Genomic DNA, 22,670 nt, shown 5'->3' with positions numbered 1-22,670 from the left:
ATTTCTTAATAACATTTACATTTACTCTGATGGACTACCCAGCAGTGGGGAATAAGTTTCATTACACTAGAAGTCTTTCAGAAAGCGCTGTAACTAGCTTTAAGGATATGATTCCTTCTTTATGTTCTCTAATGCCATATACCAACACAGTGCAGAGTAGCTACCTAAACTCTGTAAGTGAGATAGAGTATCTCGTCAGTAGTTTTACATCCTCATTGAAGACAACTTTGGATGCTGTAGCTCCTCTGAAAAAGAGAGCTTTAAATCAGAAGTGCCTGACTCCGTGGTATAACTCACAAACTCGCAGCTTAAAGCAGATAACCCGTAAGTTGGAGAGGAAATGGCGTCTCACTAATTTAGAAGATCTTCACTTAGCCTGGAAAAAGAGTCTGTTGCTCTATAAAAAAGCCCTCCGTAAGCTAGGACATCTTACTACTCATCACTAATTGAAGAAAATAAGAACAACCCCAGGTTTCTTTTCAGCACTGTAGCCAGGCTGACAAAGAGTCAGAGCTCTATTGAGCCGAGTATTCCTTTAACTTTAACTAGCAATGACTTCATGACTTTCTTTGCTAATAAAAGTTTAACTATTAGAGAAAAAATTACTCATAACCATCCCAAAGACGTATCGTTATCTTTGGCTGCTTTCAGTGATGCCGGTATTTGGTTAGACTCTTTCTCTCCGATTGTTCTGTCTGAGTTATTTTCATTAGTTACTTCATCCAAACCATCAACATGTCTATTAGACCCCATTCCTACCAGGCTGCTCAAGGAAGCCCTACCATTATTTAATGCTTCGATCTTAAATATGATCAATCTATCTTTATTAGTTGGCTATGTACCACAGGCTTTTAAGGTGGCAGTAATTAAACCATTACTTAAAAAGCCATCACTTGACCCAGCTATCTTAGCTAATTATAGGCCAATCTCCAACCTTCCTTTTCTCTCAAAAATTCTTGAAAGGGTAGTTGTAAAACAGCTAACTGATCATCTGCAGATGAATGGTCTATTTGAAGAGTTTCAGTCAGGTTTTAAAATTCATCATAGTACAGAAACAGCATTAGTGAAGGTTACAAATGATCTTCTTATGGCCTCGGACAGTGGACTCATCTCTGTGCTTGTTCTGTTAGACCTCAGTACTGCTTTTGATACTGTTGACCATAAAATTTTATTACAGAGATTAGAGCATGCCATAGGTATTAAAGGCACTGCGCTGCGCTGGTTTGAATCATATTTGTCTAATAGATTACAATTTGTTCATGTAAATGGGGAATCTTCTTCACAGACTAAGGTTAATTATGGAGTTCCACAAGGTTCTGTGCTAGGACCAATTTTATTCACTTTATACATGCTTCCCTTAGGCAGTATTATTAGACGGCATTGCTTAAATTTTCATTGTTACACAGATGATACCCAGCTTTATCTATCCATGAAGCCAGAGGACACACACCAATTAGCTAAACTGCAGGATTGTCTTACAGACATAAAGACATGGATGACCTCTAATTTCCTGCTTTTAAACTCAGATAAAACTGAAGTTATTGTACTTGGCCCCACAAATCTTAGAAACATGGTGTCTAACCAGATCCTTACTCTGGATGGCATTACCCTGACCTCTAGTAATACTGTGAGAAATCTTGGAGTCATTTTTGATCAGGATATGTCATTCAATGCGCATATTAAACAAATATGTAGGACTGCTTTTTGCATTTGCGCAATATCTCTAAAATTAGAAAGGTCTTGTCTCAGAGTGATGCTGACAAACTAATTCATGCATTTATTTCCTCTAGGCTTGACTATTGTAATTCATTATTATCAGGTTGTCCTAAAAGTTCCCTGAAAAGCCTTCAGTTAATTCAAAATGCTGCAGCTAGAGTGCTAACGGGGACTAGAAGGAGAGAGCATATCTCACCCATATTGGCCTCTCTTCATTGGCTTCCTGTTAATTCTAGAATAGAATTTAAAATTCTTCTTCTTACTTATAAGGTTTTGAATAATCAGGTCCCATCTTATCTTAGGGACCTCGTAGTACCATATAACCCCAATAGAGCGCTTCGCTCTCAGACTGCAGGCTTACTTGTAGTTCCTAGGGTTTCTAAGAGTAGAATGGGAGGCAGAGCCTTCAGCTTTCAGACTCCTCTCCTGTGGAACCAGCTCCCAATTCAGATCAGGGAGACAGACACCCTCTCTACTTTTAAGATTAGGCTTAAAACTTTCCTTTTTGCTAAAGCTTATAGTTTGGGCTGGATCAGGTGACCCTGAACCATCCCTTAGTTATGCTGCTATAGACTTAGACTGCTGGGGGGTTCCCATGATGCACTGAGTGTTTCTTTCTCTTTTTGCTCTGTATGCACCACTCTGCATTTAATCATTAGTGATTGATCTCTGCTCCCCTCCACAGCATGTCTTTTTCCTGGTTCTCTCCCTCAGCCCCAACCAGTCCCAGCAGAAGACTGCCCCTCCCTGAGCCTGGTTCTGCTGGAGGTTTCTTCCTGTTAAAAGGGAGTTTTTCCTTCCCACTGTCGCCAAGTGCTTGCTCACAGGGGGTCGTTTTGACCGTTGGGGTTTTTACGTAATTATTGTATGGCTTTGCCTTACAATATAAAGCGCCTTGGGGCAACTGTTTGTTGTGATTTGGCGCTATATAAATAAAATTGATTGATTGATTGATTGATATTTTCCCTTTATAGAACGACAGAACTTGTCCTGAATTAGTTTGTTTAAAATTTTAACCATAAGTCAAAACTGTCTGCCTGTGCATGATTTGGGTGATATGCCAGTGAGTCTGTATGGTGTGAAGAGAAATTGTCTTTATTTTCTGCTTCTGCTTTCTTTTGCTCTTCTTATTCCTTTCTCTCTGGTCACCAGGTCTGTTTGGCTGAGAAAACACTGATCTGACACAGAAGCGCAGACTCGTTGTTGTGTCAGTAGTAGGGCTGAACGATTTTGGAAAATAATCTAATTGCGATTTTTCTCCTCAATATTGCGATTGCGATTTAATATGCGATTATTTTTCCCCTTCTTATGCATTAAAAAACCACACACACACGCACACACAACAGAATTAATGAATCCATTTCGTAATAAACAATATATTTTTTTAAAGTGCAAACAACACAATGCAACACAACAACAATGCAAACAAACTGACTTTACTTGTTCAACTTTAGTTTTATGTAAGCCTATGTAGGTCTACTCTTTTTAAACACTGAACTTTAAACACTGAACCTTATAGATTTATAACATTCTATAATTAAATACAATTACAGGTATAAAACAAATAAAGCTTACTGATCTCAACGTGGTGTTGCCTCGTGAGGTAGCAACTATAGCAAGGCAGGTTCTGCACAATACCTGATGCTGCGCTGCATCTTCATTTTTAAAGCCAAAATAATTCCACACAACTGACGTGTTGCCCCTCTTTGGTTCCAAACTTTGAGTTGTGTCCGCTTCTGTCGAGCCTGAAGCCACTGTACAACAGGTTAGCACAGTGCTACTGCTAACTACACATTGTGGCTGCTTTCTTTGCTCGGCTTGCACTCAAATCTCGTGCATTATGAGATCACGTTTCAAATCGCGTACTTTGTGATTAGGAAATCTTATTGTATGATATTGCGATATTATCGTAAATGTGATTAATCATTCAGCCCTAGTCAGTAGCTGCTAGTGTATTGAAGTCAATACTAAAAGTCTTAGCTTTTATCTGTAACTTCAGCTAAATTTTTTAGGGGTTTATCGGTTTAGCTTTATAAAAGTTAACTTTTCAGTTAGCGAGTTCAGTTAGTTAGTAACTGTTATCGAAGCTAACTTTTTGGTTAGCTGTGCCCACCAATGCCTACATGTTTTTGGAGGTGGCAGGAAGCTGGAGCACCGGGAGGGAAACCACACAAACACGGGAAGAACCTGCACACTCAGGACCAGGTAGGATTCAAACTCAGAACCTTCTAGTTTTGAAGCAACAATGTTACCCACTAAATGCCACCGTATATATGGGATAAGGATTTTCCAATTGATCTGGTGCATCAAATTTGATCACCGTCAACTCCTTTCATTCTCATTATGTGCTCTTTTAACCCAAGACTTAGAAGACCACTCCTGCCACAGTTCTCCAAATACTGTGGAGTTGCGTCAGGAAGGGCATCCGGTGTAAAACTTGTGCCAAATCAACATACAGAAACATGGGAAAACAAGGGAGCAGCCGAAGGGACTTACGTTTTACTTAGAAGGTTACAACAGTTATTGTTTTTTGAGTTATTGTTTCGCCAGAGGTGGCCGGGATGGACTCACCCACCCACTCACTCACTCACCCACTCACTCAGTCATCCACACAGTTTGCTATAAAAGCATGCCACTGTTACCAGCATGGAGAAAAATAAACGCATTATCCATGGGCCAGATAGGTCAGTCACGACCACCCAGGGTGGCAAAACGTTTGATTTTGACCTGGAGCCAGGCCGGGGTCAACATTTAAAAATGCTCCAATCAATTTTAAAACTACACCACATTATTTATCATGAAGATTCCAAAAAGGTATAGTTTGCACAATCTGTGACTGAATGTTCTGGAGTTATGGAGAAAAAAAAGTTTTTGTAAAAAAATGATGCAAATTATTGGTGGCACTAATAGGATTAATACATGGAATAGTTTTGACTGTATTGAATGTTTGATCTCCAAAGTAAAGGTCAAATAAGGCCGATATCCATTGGATTCTACGACCTGTGACATATGTAACATGATAAATAATAATGACAGATGGTGCCAACTAGTCCTTTTAAAAACACTATTAACCAATAATTTCACTCAAGAAACTAACTCAGTGGATTGGATTTCCATCGAATAAATATATGTAGTCCCAACTAAATTTAATTAAATTATCTTGCATTGATACACGACATCTATGTGTGTCTGAGATGTTGTGGTGAAGCTTGCCCAATTGATGGGAGACCAGTTAGCCAGGTCGATGTGGATGGGACCATGCTCGATGTGGAACCCAGCTTCTACTATCTCTGTGATATGCTATGTGCCGGAGGAGGCTGCAAGCTCGCCATCATCGCCAGATGCACTGCAGCACGGGGAAAGTTCAAGAAACTCCTCCCTATTCTTACATCCAAACACATCTCGCTAAAGATCCGAGGGAAGATATTCTCAACCTGTGTTCGCTGTACTTTGCTGCATGGTAGCGAAACCTGGGCACCAACTGCAGACCTGCAGCAGCTCCACCGCAATGACAGATCCATGACACGATGGCTCTGCAGCATAAAACCACAGGATGATCTCTCCTCTTCTGCGCTCCATGCAAAGCTGGGGTCGAGGAGGTTTCTGCAGGGCTACGTACTCAGCAGCTAAGATGGTATGGGCATGTGAAACGGCATCATCGTGCATCAACTCTGTCATGGATATGGAGATTCCGGGTTGCAGAGGGCGTGGCAGACCTCAGAAGACATGGGCCGATTGTGTGAGGACTGACATCAAAGACTGCAACCTGGCCAGTACTGACCTGCTGGACAGAGATGCCTCGAGAGCTGGTGTGAAACATAGCCACCTGCTGCCTGCCTCAGAACCTGGGACACCCACAGCAGATGACAAATAAAAATTAGATGTAGTAGTAGTAGTAGCAGATGTGCTTTATTTGAATTGGGGCTACATATATTTATTAGATGGAAATCCTGCACATAATTAAATTGAGTTCATCCAATGAGTAATTTTTGTGAGTGTTGCACCATTTTTCACACATAGTACAAATAAGTACAAATCAGGGCAAATCATGGTGGAACAGCTCTTATGAGCGAACCACGAAAAACAGGCAGGCGTGAACGAACCCGCTGCGACAGTGTCGTGCGAACAGGAACACAGTCCGAGCAGCTGGTACGTGGTGCACCACATTGCGCCACTGATGTCGAGAAAAATAAAATAAAATCCAGCTGTATAATTACTAAATATCACCGGGTTGATATAAATAACAAATAAAAGGGGACGCAATACAGAACTCCGCGGTTAAATAAGCCTGGCAAAGTAAAACACAATGCCACTCACAGGTTTCAAACCTGCAATTTACAAAAGCTCTGATTACCAGACAGAAAGTTTACCACTGTGCTACAATCACTGTCTTATAACAGGAGCATGAAATGGCTAAAATCAACAAGCAAATAAACATATTACTTAAAAAAGAGAAAAAAAAAAACGCCATGACAACTGACCAACGGCATTTGTTGTGGCGTATTTGTGTGGATACGTGACTGAAAGTGGCATATTTGTCACACTGTTGGCTTTTCATATGGTCCTATGGTGCGCCACCCACAGGACATGTGTGTCGGGACAGGCCCGCGCATGTGACATTCAGATCACCTGCATTGTCCACATGAACTGATGGTCCGTTTCTCCAGCCTGTCGCAAAAGCGATATATGTTTTTATGTATTTCTACGTGAGGACAGCAACCACACACACACACACACACATGCGTGTCCGTCAAAACACAGTACGTGTTTTGCAGCTGTGATGTCTCAACAGCTGTTGGCAGCCAGCCACGCCCTCGTCCATTCAGCGCACAGACCAGGGTGTCACTCCATGATTAAATTAGATGTGCCTCGTCTGCTGGGGAGTGCGCAAACCACATGCATGCCATGTGTTGGGAGGGAGCGGGGGTGGGGAGAGCACACTAACCACATGCACACGTGCTGGGGTGGGGCAGAGGGAAGCGAGGGGGAGCATGTGAAACACACGCACACGTGTTGTGTGGGGAGCCGACACTGGCATGCCACATGCGTACATGACATCTTCACAGTTGTGGGGGCACTTACTCGAAAGTGATCGTCTGCTGACTGTTTTTGTACTTACAGTGCGAATGGCCACACATTTTCTAAGTGCCAACCGAATGGTGTAGATGTTCGTGTGTGTCACGTGGAATTTGGCCGACACCTCCCATGAGAGGGATCGATGGGCTCTCACAGCGCACACTGTCTTTCAGCCGCTGGTGTGTGCAAATAGTTATAGCAACAGGTGTAGAAGACATTAGAGGCAGCTACGATTTTACACGTATTGCATACAATTCAACCACATTCATACTATGTGTGAAGGGGTCCTAACTTTTGACCTCTGTACTAACTGATACTGACCTTTGTCACCATTTTTGCTGTTTTTACATGGTAACTCGAAAACTGACTTATTGGATTGGATTTCCATCTAATAAATATATATAGTCCCAACTAAATTAAATTATCTTGCATGGATGTGCTTTTTTTGAGTTTGATCTAAAGATGGAAATCCTATACATAATTGAACTGAGTTCTTTCAATGAGTCCAATGAGTCATTTTTTTAGTGCATAACTTCATAACATTCAGTCACAGACAGTCCAAACTAGGTGAGTGCCAAACTCTTTACTCAAACTTGCCAGTGAGCAATGCTCACACATTCATTCTGCAAGAGATAAACGTGGGTGTTACAACACAGAACAATATATACGTACAATGGCTCCGCAGTAATCCATCACCACCTACTTAGCACGACGGTTAGAAAGTGACCCATCACCAGACACTTACTGGTATGTATGTACTACAACTATAATCCTATACAAACGATACCTTTTCGGAATCTTCGTGTTCAGACAAATGTGATATAGTTTTCAATATGATTGGAGCCTTTTTTGACCTTCATGTAATTCTTCATTGACCCCAGCCCTACAGCTACCACCCTGGGATGACATACATAAATATTAACTAGGGACACATACGTACAAATAAATTATGGGTGGTAACGGTGGCATTGTTGGTGGTAGTGGCACGCCCGCTTCCAGCCGTTTGGCCCAAAGCCTAACACGATTGGTCAAATGTGGTGGGACGTCTACTTCTCAGATACTGTTGCAACATAAATTGGGGGACTCAGAGGGCTCCTGGCTGTAATGAGTGTTTGGTTACACAGCTAAATGTAGGAGGGGGAAGCAGAAAGTGAATCTCTTGGCCCTCCCTCAGCTGTTAAAGTCGCTCTTTTTTTTCTGGCAGACCACCGTGATTCTGCTCAGCAGTCACAAAGTGAACATGGAAAGTGATGCGACGCGCTGAATGCAAAGCAGATCCGGGCTGTTCCATGTAAATACAAGACCGCTTTTGTCCTGACGCTGGAGTCTGACAGTTAAATCTTCATTGGTGCTGTCACGATGAGGGGTAATCCTCTTACGCTGCTTCTGCATTAAGATGCATAACCAAGGATTTCACAAAGTCATCCGGAAGGAAATGCCAAGTATCGGATGTGAAATTTTTGGCATGTTTGCATCTGTCTCTCATAATGGGCATTCTCTGTGTGTTCTCATAGGAACCAGCGGTGCTACTGGCAAACGCAGAGGTCAGGGGTGAGCGGACGAGGAAGGAGGACATGTCAAAAGAATGTGACGGTTATTAATTTGCATGTGTGAGTGTTGCATTGATTGAAGAATTAAAAGGCTGGTGTGCATGTGTCATGAGTCCAAACACTTCAGAGCCAATCACAACGCCTCACTGGGCTTGGAGCCAGGAGTAATTTAAGGGTTCACTGTCTTGCTCATGGGCATTTCCACATACATGATGACAAATCGTCAAACCACTAAACCCTTTGATTAACAGGCAACTTGTGCACAAAAAAAAGACACCCCCCCATCAATATCAGAATATCAACTCAGATTACAAGATGCAGGGTTCTCTGAACGTAACAAAAGACCCACCAAACAGAGCCTTCCCATTGGCTGTTTACACGTGACGTCACCTTTGTAGTTTATTCTAAATACAAACTGTTTGAAATTCGGATTAGGAGTGATCCTAACGCGTTTCACACGGTGTTCACATCTGGCACAGCTGGACTGCAGGAAATACTGAGGGCGTTTAACACGAATATATCTGAGCCAAACAGTCCATCTTGACTTTTAATAACAAACCAAACACACCCAGCTGCCTTTCAGATTAAAAGCTTCAAATAAATAAGACACGCGCGTTTTACGCACGAAAAACTGAGGTGCACTCAGAAAAAAAAAGAAAAAGTAATTATTATTATTATTTCCAGGATGCTCATCTTTAACGTTCAGCATCATGCTGTAAAATAAGAAGGAAAAACTCTCCCATTTAATTTAAACACACATTTAAGTGAAATTTCGGCGCATCCACGTGGACGCGCGCTTTTATTTATTGTCACATACTCATTAATATTGATCACACAGATTTGTCAGTGACGGTTTTACCTTGAAGCAGCTGCCGTCCTGTCGGTGGTCCTCAGAGAGAGAAAAGGACGCAGTCAGCGTGACTGGCACCGCTCCACAAAAAGTCTCGGCAAACTTTCACAGGACACTCGTGTGTTGGTGAAACTCATGAATGCGCTCGCAGTGATCCTCATTCAAAATAAAATAAAAAATATGAAATAAAATTTAAAAAATAATTACAAAAAATAACACCCAGAAAGCATTCCCGTCAGGCTGCTCCCGCGTGGATTTCTGCAGCCACGAAGCGCATCTCGTGGGCGCAAAACATCACGTCAGTCAACTTTGGCATCATTCATATAAAAAAAGTATAAATAAAATGTAGACTATATAAAAGCGATAGCTATTCTTCTCCATCAACTTTTGGCAGTTTCATTCATTTTTTTTTCTTCTTAAAGTCAGGTTCAGCTTCACGAGGTTTCCATTAATGAGTTTACAAATCAATTAAATACCATTCGATGGGAGTCAGATTTTTGCGCTCTGCTCTGTTTGGGGCTCATCTTCTGTAGTTTGTCCAAACATCCAGGTTAGGCAGAAGTCTTCAGATGTCTAATTCCTTCCAGACGCCGCCTTTGTGGCTGCTGTGGCTCCCAAAGCCTTTTTACCGGGCTGCGACAGATTGGCGTGTTGTTTTAATAAGGGGGGGGAAGGTTTTGGGGTGAGCAAGGAGGAGCAATGGAGGAGGGGTGGGGGGAGTGGGGGGCTCATCCCAGTCCATTCAAACTCCTGAGGTAGCCACAAAGACAGAGAGAGAGAGAGAGAGAGAGAGGCTGTCCATCCATGCAGACGGATTAGAGGTTTGTGCGCCAGTTAGACCTGCAGGACTTGCGCTTAATTAACCCAATACATTGTGGGTACCGGCTCTGATCCGGTCATTTAGACCGAATCAAGGTGCTACACCTTCAGAACAATCCTCCAACAAAAGCTAGAGGCTGAGGGATCAAAGTGGGATATGAACAGGATGAACCACGTGACTGAGATGGAGTTGAGATGTGAAGGAATCTGAATAAGCTTCACTGGCATGCAGTTCCTACTTTTGTCCAGCAGGCAGTGCTGTGTAATACGGAACCAAACAAAGACCAGCTCCATCAGACCACATGTAGAGGAGGAGGGGACTCACACAAAGTTTAGACCTGATACACAGTGAAGTTTGGAAATCAGGTGAAATCGACATGATGATGATGGTGATTTGCTTATAATCAAATCCAGCAGCTGTTGGGGGCAGGGGGTGTGTGTGGATGGAGCTGTACCCCCCTCTGCAATTGATTTTCAGATTTTCCATAAAAAAATGATAACTTCAATGTAAAAATGTTATTTCCACTATTCCGCTCTCACGCTCACAGATCCACAGATCCTGTCCTGTAGCGCCCCCATTTCACACAGACACCTTATGACATCATGTAGGCACAGTGTGATTGAAAAATTCAACCTTCTCCAGCAACATCCCTAAAGTTAAAATTGCTAGGAAGGTCCTAGAGGAAGGTCCTTAATAACCAGGTGGAGCACCTGGTCATTAAGGACCTTCCTCAGAGGCACCCCACCGAGGTTCCTGTCTGATCCTCTGGTACAAGTCTGTCACTCAAATCTCCAGCAAACACAGGCTCCTTACTTAGAGAATAACCCTTTTGTGTCTGATGATTTGCGGATATTAATGCCGGATTTTACAGTCGCAAATTGAGTTTTGCAAATATCCGGTAAAACAGATATTTGTGACTGTAATCCAGCATTAACGTCCACAAATCATCTGAAACAAGGGGGTTATTACCATTCTAATCCAATTCCATCGTTTGCACAGTTTATTTTTCTGTAATTCAGTCAGCGAAACTTACCGTAGCAACATCGTCATCCCTCCACAAGCTTCTCTCGCTCTCAGCTGACATTGCCATTATTCACATCTGCATAGCAAAGCGGTCAGGGCACGGAGTAATACATCAAATGTGAAACGGTCGACTATTCTGCCTCCCTTCAAGTGATATTTTATGGTCGGAAATCTCACACCACTAACCAATCAGATTTGCGGAACAAATGTAATTGGATTAGAATCACACTAAACTGACCTGATTTTCACTAAATCTGGATTGAATATCCCAAATGAGTACATCTTGGACCAGTTCAAATCTGATCATGATTAGGTTTCATCGAGATCAGCCAAGAACTGCCCACATTACTGATTGATTCTTGTTCCCATGATAACATCAACAGCATCAATCTGATCGTAACCAAATTTTAACCAGATGTTCCAAAAAGAGTATCTCAGACTGGGTTGAATTTGATTGGATTTAACCAACCCGCCCCCACCCCATTCCTGCCCAGGATTATTGTGCCCATGATAACCTCACCAGTTCATATTTGATCATGATTGGATTTCACAGAGAGCCACCAATGTTACCCAACAAAGTGTTGATCTTGTTGTCCAGGATAACTCAAGCAAAATGTGATTTTGACCAAATTTGAGCTGAACATCCCAGATGACTTTATCTTGGATCAGTCCAAATTTGGGTGTGATGGTGTTTTATCAAGACTCCTTAAGCCCCCGTGGTAAGGTTGTTAACACAGCTCATTATTGTTATTTCCAAATACAGTATTAGAACACAAAAAACATTATTTCTGTGAAGGCTCTCAGTTGTCCAGGTGGTTTCCATAGTAGAGAAGCTTGAATCTTCAACTGGACTGGGTTGCTTGACGCAAGGACGTTTCGCTTCAAATCGCAGAAGCTTCCTCAGCTAAAATTCTTGCTCTGGTAGTCTGACTTCTGTCTTGACTCTTGTGGACAAGAAGTTGTGAAGAAGAAGAAGTTGAAGTTGTGACTGGTGTTTAAAATAAAGTTGACACTGCAGTTTCTCCCGTCACAGCAGAAGAAACTTAAAATTTCTTCAAAGCTTTTTGTGTGTGCTTGGTGGCTATCCTCACTAGTCTCCTGATTACTCGGTGTTTGAGAGCTGCCTCCTCCAGATAGATTTACCGTACAGGGCCATTTTTTTATTTTTATTTTTATTTTTTTGGTGATGATGATGTAAATGAGGCCAAAGAGGGACTTAATAATGTTCATGTGTTCTTCTCCACAAGAGTCAAGGCAAAAGTCAGACTACCGGAGCAAGAATTTTAGCTGAGGAAGCTTCTGCGATTTGAAGCAAAACGTCCTCGCGTCAAGCAACCCAGTCCAGTTGAAGATTCAAGCTTCTCTACTATAAACACAAAAGACATTATTTCTGTGGCTGTCTCCTAATTTATCAAACAGTAAACCTGTTGAATTATTAGACCAGTAATAAATTAGCCAGGTAATTAAAAAGAAGATGAAATTAAAATGCTTGACATACATATAAATAGAGATATTAACAACATAAAAGGTTTTCTTTTGTCCAAACATAAGAAACTTTGAAACATTTGTGCACAAAAAGAAGCCACAGAACTCCAAAGCTCATTCTCACCAAACCTATCTGCAAGGTCGCATGAGTTGGTGATGATAAAGTCCACGGAGCCAAAACAGAGTGTGGGAACACTGCATGTCCAACATCCAATATTCCCAGAGAAAACCGCAGCACTCATTAGAGGGCAAACATCCAACAAAGAAGCCAAAACTTGGGTTCTCGGGTTTTGTAGTAAATATATGAGACTTTGACATTTGCATAAGTATTCGTCTTGTGAAACATCATGTCCCGTTTGTGAGTGTGGAGGTGATAAACAGCGGCTGTGGCCTGAGGGACCAAACCGCAGCAGGCGCACACTGTCTGTACTTTGTAAAAACACACTTTCTGATCTCCCAGAATGCACCAGTCAGTGAGCGCGGCACTGTCACAGGAGCCACATGGGTCCTCCAAGCGTTAGTTTGCACTTTGTACAAGCTCATTTACTCAAGTATGTGTTTAAACAGCCAAATGCACAAGTACTGGCAGACCTAAAGGAAGTGAAGGCAGAGTGAACAGGATAGAAGAGATACATTGTTACTGCAGACTTTCAAAATAAAGCAGCCACAGAGAAGCTTTATTTAACACATGAACAGTTTTTTTTGTTTGATCTTACTTGGTCTCTTTTTAAGTTAATAATTTATCTTTGTGCTCGTTAATGTGTTGTGAGGTGAGGAAAGCCACCAAGACACCTAGACAACCCAGAATAAGGTACAGGCTTCTATGGCTGTGATTGGAGAAATTGTGCACAGTTTAAATTTTGCATTTTTTATCACCAGTTATCCATCTTCATGATGTAGTGGTATAGAGGAGGATTTTCTTAAAAAGAAGACCTGAAAGTTTACCTACAAACTGCCAGAAAGTACATCTGAGATGCAAGTCTAGATTTAATCTGTTTTGGTGCAAGAAAATCCTTCTCCACTCTGCTCCACTATGAAGCTCAGAGTGGTGATGCGAAATGCAAATTTTGCACTCTGCACAATTCATATTCCCTGAAAAATGCCCCCCAAAAAAGCAAACATCCTGCCAGGGTATGAGTGAACGGTGTGAGCATGAAACTGAAACTAAAATGCGTTTGTGGATGTTCTGCTCTGGATGTGTTTTGAAGTTGTGACTGGTGTTTAAAATAAAGTTGACACTGCAGTTTCTCCCGTCACAGCAGAAGAAACTTAAAATTTCTTCAAAGGTTTTTGTGTGTGTGTTTGGTGGCTACCCTCACTAGTCTCGTGGTTACTCAGTGTTTGAGAGCTGCCTACTCCAGATAGATTTACCATACAGGGCCTTTTTTTTTTTCTTTTTTTTTTGATAATGATGATGTAAATGAGGCCAAAGAGGGACTTGGAAATGTTCATGTGTTCATCCCACAATAATAAATTACATTTAGTTGGTCCAGTTACTTACAGGCTCAGAAAATGCCAAGACTAAAAACGGCTGTAATATCTAAACTGCAATATTGTTGTTGAATCCCTTAAATTGAAGCTGAAAGTCTACAAACACATCTTCATGGGATCAGTTCAGCTCCACTGTGGTGGTTTACAGAAACAAAGATGATCAAATGTGTCACTGTGCAACTGTTTATGAACGTGCACGTACACGCCCGTCATTTGGACCCTGTGATGTTCTGTAAATGAGTTCTTGCAGTCGGGTGATTTGTTTGACCCAGAACGATATCAGACAGAAGGAAGAGCTCGATGTTCACGTTGATTACAGACAAACGCCGGACGTGTAATTGCTTTGTTATGGTGATATTCAGGGTCCTGGTGAACAGTTGTGAGACTTGGACACTCAGCAGTGACCTAAGGTGATGAATGGTTGTCTTTGGTACTAGGTGTCTTCAGAGGATCCTCGGGTACCGCTGGAATGACTTTGTATCAAACCAGCGGTTACTGAGACGAGGATGAGGAGGATCAGCTGCATTGTGAGGGAGCGTCCGCTATCATGTTTAGTCCATGTGACCCGTTTCTCTGGTCGTGATCCAGCACACAGACGCCTAAGTGTTGAGGACTCCAGTAGCTGGAAAAGGCCAACGGAACGCCCACTTTCCACCTGTCTGTGACAGAGAGACGGCTGTTTTAGAGATGTGGGAATGGACCGGTGGTGTGCCTGAGTGGTTGCCATCCAGGACCCAGGGTGGTTCCATGGTGTTGTGGATGCTACAAGTTGCAGCCCCAGCGCACGCTCCCAGACTGGACTTGAGTTGTGCTATATCATCCTGTGCTCGGCTGACAGGCCTTCGTATTGGAATGTTCCACTGCTTGCGTCGGCCACGTAGACCTGTAAAGGTGAACAGCCATGCAACCGTCTCTGAACGCTCCTGGAGATGGCGCCAAAGTGCAGCAGCCTGAATAAAAAAAACAGCCATTCAAATGAGTCGCGCCACAGTAACCGGTACAGGTTCATGCTCAAATGCTTTTTCTCTCTGTTTGTTTCAATGTTATTTTGACCAGTGAATGAGTCCTGACTGGCCCCGACACCACGGTCAGACTGAAACCAGAAGACTTGTACCCACCAGAAGGACAGTGTTGTAATGTAACAAAGTAGAAATACTTTGTTATTCTACTAGAATTTTGATGTATTTGTACTTTACTTCATTATTTACATTTCTGGCAACTTTCACTTTTACTCCTTTGTTACTCATTATTACAGTATAAAAGTAGAAGAAATTTGATTGGGCGATGCCTGTTTGCAGAGGTGAAAATAAGCTGGAACACAGCTGTACACCGGGAAGAGATACAGTCCCCTCCATCCGGAGTGCAGCACATTCCTCCCCTGCAGCATAAAGTGCCATGTTTGACATAAAACAAGTTGAATAGACAAAAAAAATATAAAAGACGACAGATTGAATCTGCACCCCCGCTGAGGAAGAGGAAGACTGTGGAGGGTGAAAACCATCTGCGCTTTGCACTCCAAATGTGCACATGCTGATGCACACACATATAGACACAGATCGGCTTCCGCTGGAGTCCAGTGCACGATCGGAGTTAAGGAGTAAACTTCAGTCCTGACAAAACTGGACGCCATGGCTGTTTTGTTTCATTTATTTTATTTGAAAATCCAAATAAAAGAGCGCAAAGAGTGCCGCATTTGGTTGCTTTGCAGTGGTTGGTGGTGGTGACGCTTGCATTGTTTTGGTTTTTGTTGGTTTTTCTTTTTCAATTTTCCTTAAATTTGGCACAACTAGTAGCTATAAACTCGACTGACCCACCCTTACTCAGGGGGTCTGGGGTCATGTTTAAATAAATACTGACTCTTATAGTCATTGTTCTGAGCACAGTTTTTATTTTAAACATGAGTGACTTCGGTTCAATGAGCTGAGCACATAATTGATTGATAAATAAGTGTTTATCAATCAGCCTAATTCCCAGATGTGCTCACGCCACGGGTCAAGGGTCCCGGATAAAGGGGTGAGGATGAGTGAGTGAGTTTAGCGGGTCGGGCTGAGGTGGGTTTAACCTCAGTCTGTGCTGCACGGTGGAAGCTTCATATTTGTCCCACACAGTCCTCATGTGGAGCAGATGTTGCACCATGAATGTAGCAATAATGTTTGTGTAGATTTGCGTGTTCATGAAGATACTTAAAAAAATGAATTCATGGTTTTAAACTTCTGGCAGTGCCTCAGCAGATTAGCAGCGGAACATTCATACTGTATCGCTGTTGTTGGTGCTTCATGTGGAGGAGCATGACTGTTAATATGATGCAGGCATGAAACTGCAGACTGACACCGTGGGAACCTCGTGCAGATGTTGCAGCATGAGTGAAATGATTGTATTTACCTGCTGACAGTTGTTGCTGTTGTTCAGCTTCACCAGTTTATCTTCAAATTACACTTTCCTCTCGGAGTAGATACTGCAGCTTGACTGTCACAGTTTGGTCATGAGGGACACTTTCTGCAAGTTTTGTCTTCTGCCTGTTACTCACTGGTGTCTTACGGTCACAATTCCATATTGATGCAATGAGTACCACGTGTGGTGGATGGTGTTGCTGTGGTATCTGCAGTAATTTCTGCACTAATGAGAGCAGCATGTGCTATAACGTAGACATGAATGCTGGAAACTTCAGAATGACGCTGTGACATCTCATGTGGAGTAGATGTCGCAGCGTGTTGATATGATATTCCATAAATTTATATGTTAATGACAAGAACTCTTGGAACACATGATGAATGATGGAAAGTCCCCATGTGTGCGCCTCATGTGGGGTAGATGTTAGCAGACATTCACATACAAATGATGGTAAATCTGTTTAAAGTTCTGGTTCTATCACAACAGCACTGAGCAGTGCAAAGTTCCTCTTCACATCATGGGAACCTCGTGAGGATTAAACAGTGATTTTTGTTTCACATCATCTCATATGTTCAAAAATCACACTTTCATGGTACAAAACATGGAAATGGAAAGTGAATCAGACAGAAAAAATGTGCATCTAATTGCTGGGATTTTTTTTAATTTAACACTGAAAGTGTGGTTGGAAAAAAGTGGTGCTTAGCTGCGCACACAAACCAGCAGCATCTCAGGGTGTGGTTTTAGGACATGAAGGGCTGTTTCTAACCCGCTTCATCACAGGCCTGCCAAAAACAGTGGGTTGTGATTGGATGTCGACATCAGGTCTTGCGTGGATTATGTCAGAGACAGCGGCACAAACGCAGACAAAAACTGGATTAATTTGGGCATGACTCAGTCATCTAACATACATATGCTGGGTTTCCTCTGCTTTAGTGTCAAACGTAGAAACATCGTCGCTCTTCCTTCCTGATATTAAGTGTGTTACTCCAGACGTTTGGCTCCAGTTAGTACCATGTGTCTCCATGCCAACCTTCAGTCTGCGATTTCCTCGTGTCTCTCTTGAGAGCTGGAAGTTAAGGTGTGATTTTCTTGAGTGTCTGAGATCCAGACAGTTGTACCTGCAGACGTCTCCACAAATGCCATCAGTCATCATGTATTAATATTCAGAGACGTCAAACACAGACCTTGTCTCCTCAGGAAGAAGGAGATTTGACTGATCAGACTTTGAAATGCTTCACTTTTATTGCTTTTGTCGGATTACAGTCGGCCACACACACACACACACACACACACACACACACACACACACACACACACACACACACACACACACACACACACACACACACACACACACACACACACACACACACACACACACAGATGCTGTGATAGCATTGTGTCAATATCAACGTAATGCAGAAACGTGTTTGAGAAGAACCAAAGTACAAAGCCTGTGCATGATGATGTGCATCTCTATCTGTGAATCAAAGGTCATCTGTTCCATCTGTTGTCCAACCAGAACTTGAGGCAAAGACAAATAAATATGTAACAAGGGCACATTTTATTATTGAGCACTCAAAAGGCTACGGTGTACACACAGGATATAATTAGTTCCCATGTTTTTAGATGAATTTGGTGAGTTTCTCTCTAACTTGGCAACCTTTGCAGATAACATTCTGATTGTTGGTAACATCAACATTCATATAAATAAGCTTTCTGAACCCCCCCTACAAATCATTCATGGACATTATGGATGTATTAGGATTCCAGCAATGCATTCAGGATTTGACGCACATTAGTGGAAAAACCCTGGATATGGTCCTCATTCGCGGTATCGCTGTCACAAATACTGATATCATGCCTCTTGCTTCAGTGGTCTCTGATCACTCACTTATTAAGTTCACAGTTTCATTGCCTTTTGATGAGAACCATCTTCACTATATTTCACAAATGGAAGAAAGCAGTCCTCGTAATATCTCTAATGTGGAGGTCAAAGGACAACATAGGATCAAGAATAACCCCAAGGTTCCTCACTTTGTCCGTATGATGTATGACACACGAACCCAAGCTAAGCGCCAGCCGGTCAAATTAATGCCGATGCCTTGCTGGACCAAGAACCATCATTTCAGTCTTATCAGGGTTTAAAAGTAGGAAGTTACTGGACATCCAGCTTTTCACTGATGCAAGGCAATCTTCTAAAGATTTTATGTGAGTGAGATTACTAGCAGTTATCGGCATGTACAGTTGAGTATCATCATCATAGCAATGAAAAATGATCCCAAAACACTGCAGTATATTCCCAAGGGGTGCTGCATAAAGAGAAAAAAGCAGGGGGCCTAAAATGGATCCCTGTGGAACCCCAAACTTCATGTCCCTAAGATCAGAGGTAGTGTTACTATACAAAACACAGTGAGAATGACTGGACAAATATGACATCCAGTTCTAGTAATCCCAAAATGATTCTCCAGCCTATCGAGTAGAATTTAATGATCCATGGTATCAATCAATCAATCAATCAACTCTTTTCTTATATAGCGCCAAATCACAACAAACAGTTGCCCCAAGGCGCTCCACATTGCAAGGCAAGGCCATACAATAATTATGAAAAACCCCAACGGTCAAAACGACCCCCTATGAGCAAGCACTTGGCCACAGTGGGAAAGAAAAACTCCCTTTTAACAGGAAGAAACCTCCAGCAGAACCAGGCTCAGGGAGGGGCAGTCTTCTGCTGAGACTGGTTGGGGCTGAGGGAAAAAAACAGGAAAAAGACATGCCGTGAAGGGGGGCAGAGATCGATCACTAATGATTAAATGCAGAGTGATGCATACGGAGCAAAAAGAGAAAGAAACAGTGCATCATGGGAACCCCCCCACAGTCTACGTCTAAAGCAACATAACCAAGGGATGGTCCAGGGTCACCCGATTCAGCCCTAACTATAAGCCTTAGCGAAAAGGAAAGTTTTAAGCCTAATCTTAAAAGTAGAGAGGGTATCTGTCTCCCTGATCTGAATTGGGAGCTGGTTCCACAGGAGAGGAGCCTGAAAGCTGAAGGCTCTGCCTCCCATTCTACTCTTACAAACCCTAGGAACTACAAGTAAGCCCGCAGTCTGAGAGCGAAGCGCTCTAATGGGGTAATATGGTACTACGAGGTCCCTAAGATAAGATGGGACCTGATTATTCAAAACCTTATAAGTAAGAAGAAGAATTTTAAATTCTATTCTAGCATTAACAGGAAGCCAATGAAGGGAGGCCAACACGGGTGAGATATGCTCTCTCCTGCTAGTCCCCGTCAGTACTCTAGCTGCAGCATTCTGAACCAACTGAAGGCTTTTTAGGGAACTTTTAGGACAACCTGATAATAATGAATTACAATAGTCCAGCCTAGAGGAAATAAATGCATGAATTAATTTTTCAGCATCACTCTGAGACAAGACCTTTCTGATTTTAGAGATATTGCGTAAATGCAAAAAGGCAGTCCTACATATTTGTTTAATATGCGCTTTGAATGACATATCCTGATCAAAAATAACTCCAAGATTTCTCACAGTATTACTAGAGATCAGGGAAATGCCATCCAGAGTAACGATCTGGTTAGACACCATGCTTCTAAGATTTGTGGGGCCAAGTACAATAACTTCAGTTTTATCTGAGTTTAAAAGCAGGAAATTAGAGGTCATCCATGTCTTTATGTCTGTAAGACAATCCTGCAGTTTAGCTAATTGGTGTGTATCCTCTGGCTTCATGGATAGATAAAGCTGGGTATCATCTGCGTAACAATGAAAATTTAAGCAATACCGTCTAATAATACTGCCCAAGGGAAGCATGTACAAAGTGAATAAAATTGGTCCTAGCACAGAACCCTGTGGAACTCCATAATTAACTTTAGTCTGTGAAGAAGATTCCCCATTTACATGAACAAACTGTAATCTATTAGACAAATATGATTCAAACCACCGCAGCGCAGTGCCTTTAATACCTATGACATGCTCTAATCTCTGTAATAAAATTTTATGGTCAACAGTATCAAAAGCAGCACTGAGGTCCAACAGAACAAGCACAGAGATAAGTCCACTGTCCAAAGCCATAAGAAGATCATTTGTAACCTTCACTAATGCTGTTTCTGTACTATGATGAATTCTAAAACCTGACTGAAACTCTTCAAATAGACCATTCCTCTGCAGGTGATCAGTTAGCTGTTTTACAACTACCCTCTCAAGAATCTTTGAGAGAAAAGGAAGGTTGGAGATTGGCCTATAATTAGCTAAGATAGCTGGGTCAAGTGATGGCTTTTTAAGTAATGGTTTAATTACTGCCACCTTAAAGGCCTGTGGTACATAACCAACTAACAAAGATAGATTGATCATATTTAAGATTGAAGCATTAAATAATGGTAGGACTTCCTTGAGCAGCCTGGCAGGAATGGGGTCTAATAAGCATGTTGATGGTTTGGACGAAGTAACTAATGAAAATAACTCAGACAGAACAATCGGAGAGAAAGAGTCTAACCAAATACCGGCATCACTGAAAGCAGCCAAAGATAACGATACATCTTTGGGATGGTTATGAGTAATTTTTTCTCTAATAGTCAAAATTTTGTTAGCAAAGAAAGTCATGAAGTCATTACTAGTTAAAGTTAATGGAATACTCAGCTCAATAGAGCTCTGACTCTTTGTCAGCCTGGCTACAGTGCTGAAAAGAAACCTGGGGTTGTTCTTATTTTCTTCAATTAGTGATGAGTAGAAAGATGTCCTAGCTTCACGAAGGGCTTTCTTATAGAGCAACAAACTCTTTTTCCAGGCTAAGTGAAGATCTTCTAAATTAGTGAGACGCCATTTCCTCTCCAACTTACGGGTTATCTGCTTTAAGCTACGAGTTTGTGAGTTATACCACGGAGTCAGACACTTCTGATTTAAAGCTCTCTTTTTCAGAGGAGCTACAGCATCCAAAGTTGTCTTCAATGAGGATGTAAAACTATTGACAAGATACTCTAACTCCCTTACAGAGTTTAGGTAGCTACTCTGCTCTGTGTTGGTATATGACATTAGAGAACATAAAGAAGGAATCATATCCTTAAACCTAGTTACAGCGCTTTCTGAAAGACTTCTAGTGTAATGAAACTTATTCCCCACTGCAGGGTAGTCCATCAGGGTAAATGTAAATGTTATTAAAAAATGATCAGACAAAAGGGAGTTTTCAGGGAATACTGTTAAGTCTTCTATTTCCATACCATAAGTCAGAACAAGGTCTAAAATATGATTAAAGTGGTGGGTGGACTCATTTACTTTTTGAGCAAAGCCGATAGAGTCTAATAATAGATTAAATGCAGTGTTGAGGCTGTCATTCTCAGCATCTGTGTGGATGTTAAAATCGCCCACTATAATTATCTTATCTGAGCTAAGCACTAAGTCAGACAAAAGGTCTGAAAATTCACAGAGAAACTCACAGTAACGACCAGGTGGACGATAGATAATAACAAATAAAACTGGTTTTTGGGACTTCCAATTTGGATGGACAAGACTAAGAGACAAGCTTTCAAATGAATTAAAGCTCTGTCTGGGTTTTTGATTAATTAATAAGCTGGAATGGAAGATTGCTGCTAATCCTCCGCCTCGGCCCGTGCTACGAGCATTCTGACAGTTAGTGTGACTCGGGGGTGTTGACTCATTTAAACTAACATATTCATCCTGCTGTAACCAAGTTTCTGTTAGGCAGAATAAATCAATACGTTGATCAATTATTATATCATTTACCAACAGGGACTTAGAAGAAAGAGACCTAATGTTTAATAGACCACATTTAACTGTTTTAGTCTGTGGTGCAATTGAAGGTGCTATATTATTTTTTCTTTTTGAATTTTTATGCTTAAATAGATTTTTGCTAGTTATTGGTGGTCTGGGAGCAGGCACCGTCTCTACGGGGATGGGGTAATGAGGGGATGGCAGGGGGAGAGAAGCTGCAGAGAGGTGTATAAGACCACAGCTCTGCCTCCTGGTCCCAACGCTAGACAGTCACAGTTTGGAGGATCCCAAAAAAATTGGCCAGATTTCTAGAAATGAGAGCTGCTCCCTCTAAAGTGGGATGGATGCCGTCTCTCCTAACAAGACCAGGTTTTCCCCAGAAGCTTTGCCAATTATCAATGAAGCCCACCTCATTTTTTGGACACCACTCAGACAGCCAGCAATTCAAGGAGAACATGCGGCTAAACATATCACTCCCGGTCTGATTGGGGAGGGGCCCAGAGAAAACAACAGAGTCCGACATTGTTT

At 41.9% G+C, this 22,670-nt stretch overlaps 1 long non-coding RNA gene across 1 annotated transcript; it reads right to left on the bottom strand.

The window, feature by feature from the left end:
- Nucleotides 1–2,931: 2,931 nt before the first annotated feature.
- Nucleotides 2,932–16,787, bottom strand: LOC117506274. The gene is made up of 3 exons (XR_004559418.1): nucleotides 16,774–16,787; nucleotides 11,263–11,268; nucleotides 2,932–3,018 (listed from the first exon to the last, which is right to left on the bottom strand). It is a non-coding gene; the product is annotated as an uncharacterized LOC117506274 (long non-coding RNA).
- Between the last annotated feature and the right edge of the window lie 5,883 nt (nucleotides 16,788–22,670).

The sequence above is a fragment of the Thalassophryne amazonica genome, unplaced genomic scaffold (genome assembly GCF_902500255.1).
Source record: "Thalassophryne amazonica unplaced genomic scaffold, fThaAma1.1, whole genome shotgun sequence".
Taxonomy (NCBI): Eukaryota; Metazoa; Chordata; class Actinopteri; order Batrachoidiformes; family Batrachoididae; genus Thalassophryne; species Thalassophryne amazonica.
The sequence above is the reverse complement of the archived record's forward strand: the minus strand, read 5'-3'. Positions and strand labels throughout refer to the sequence as shown.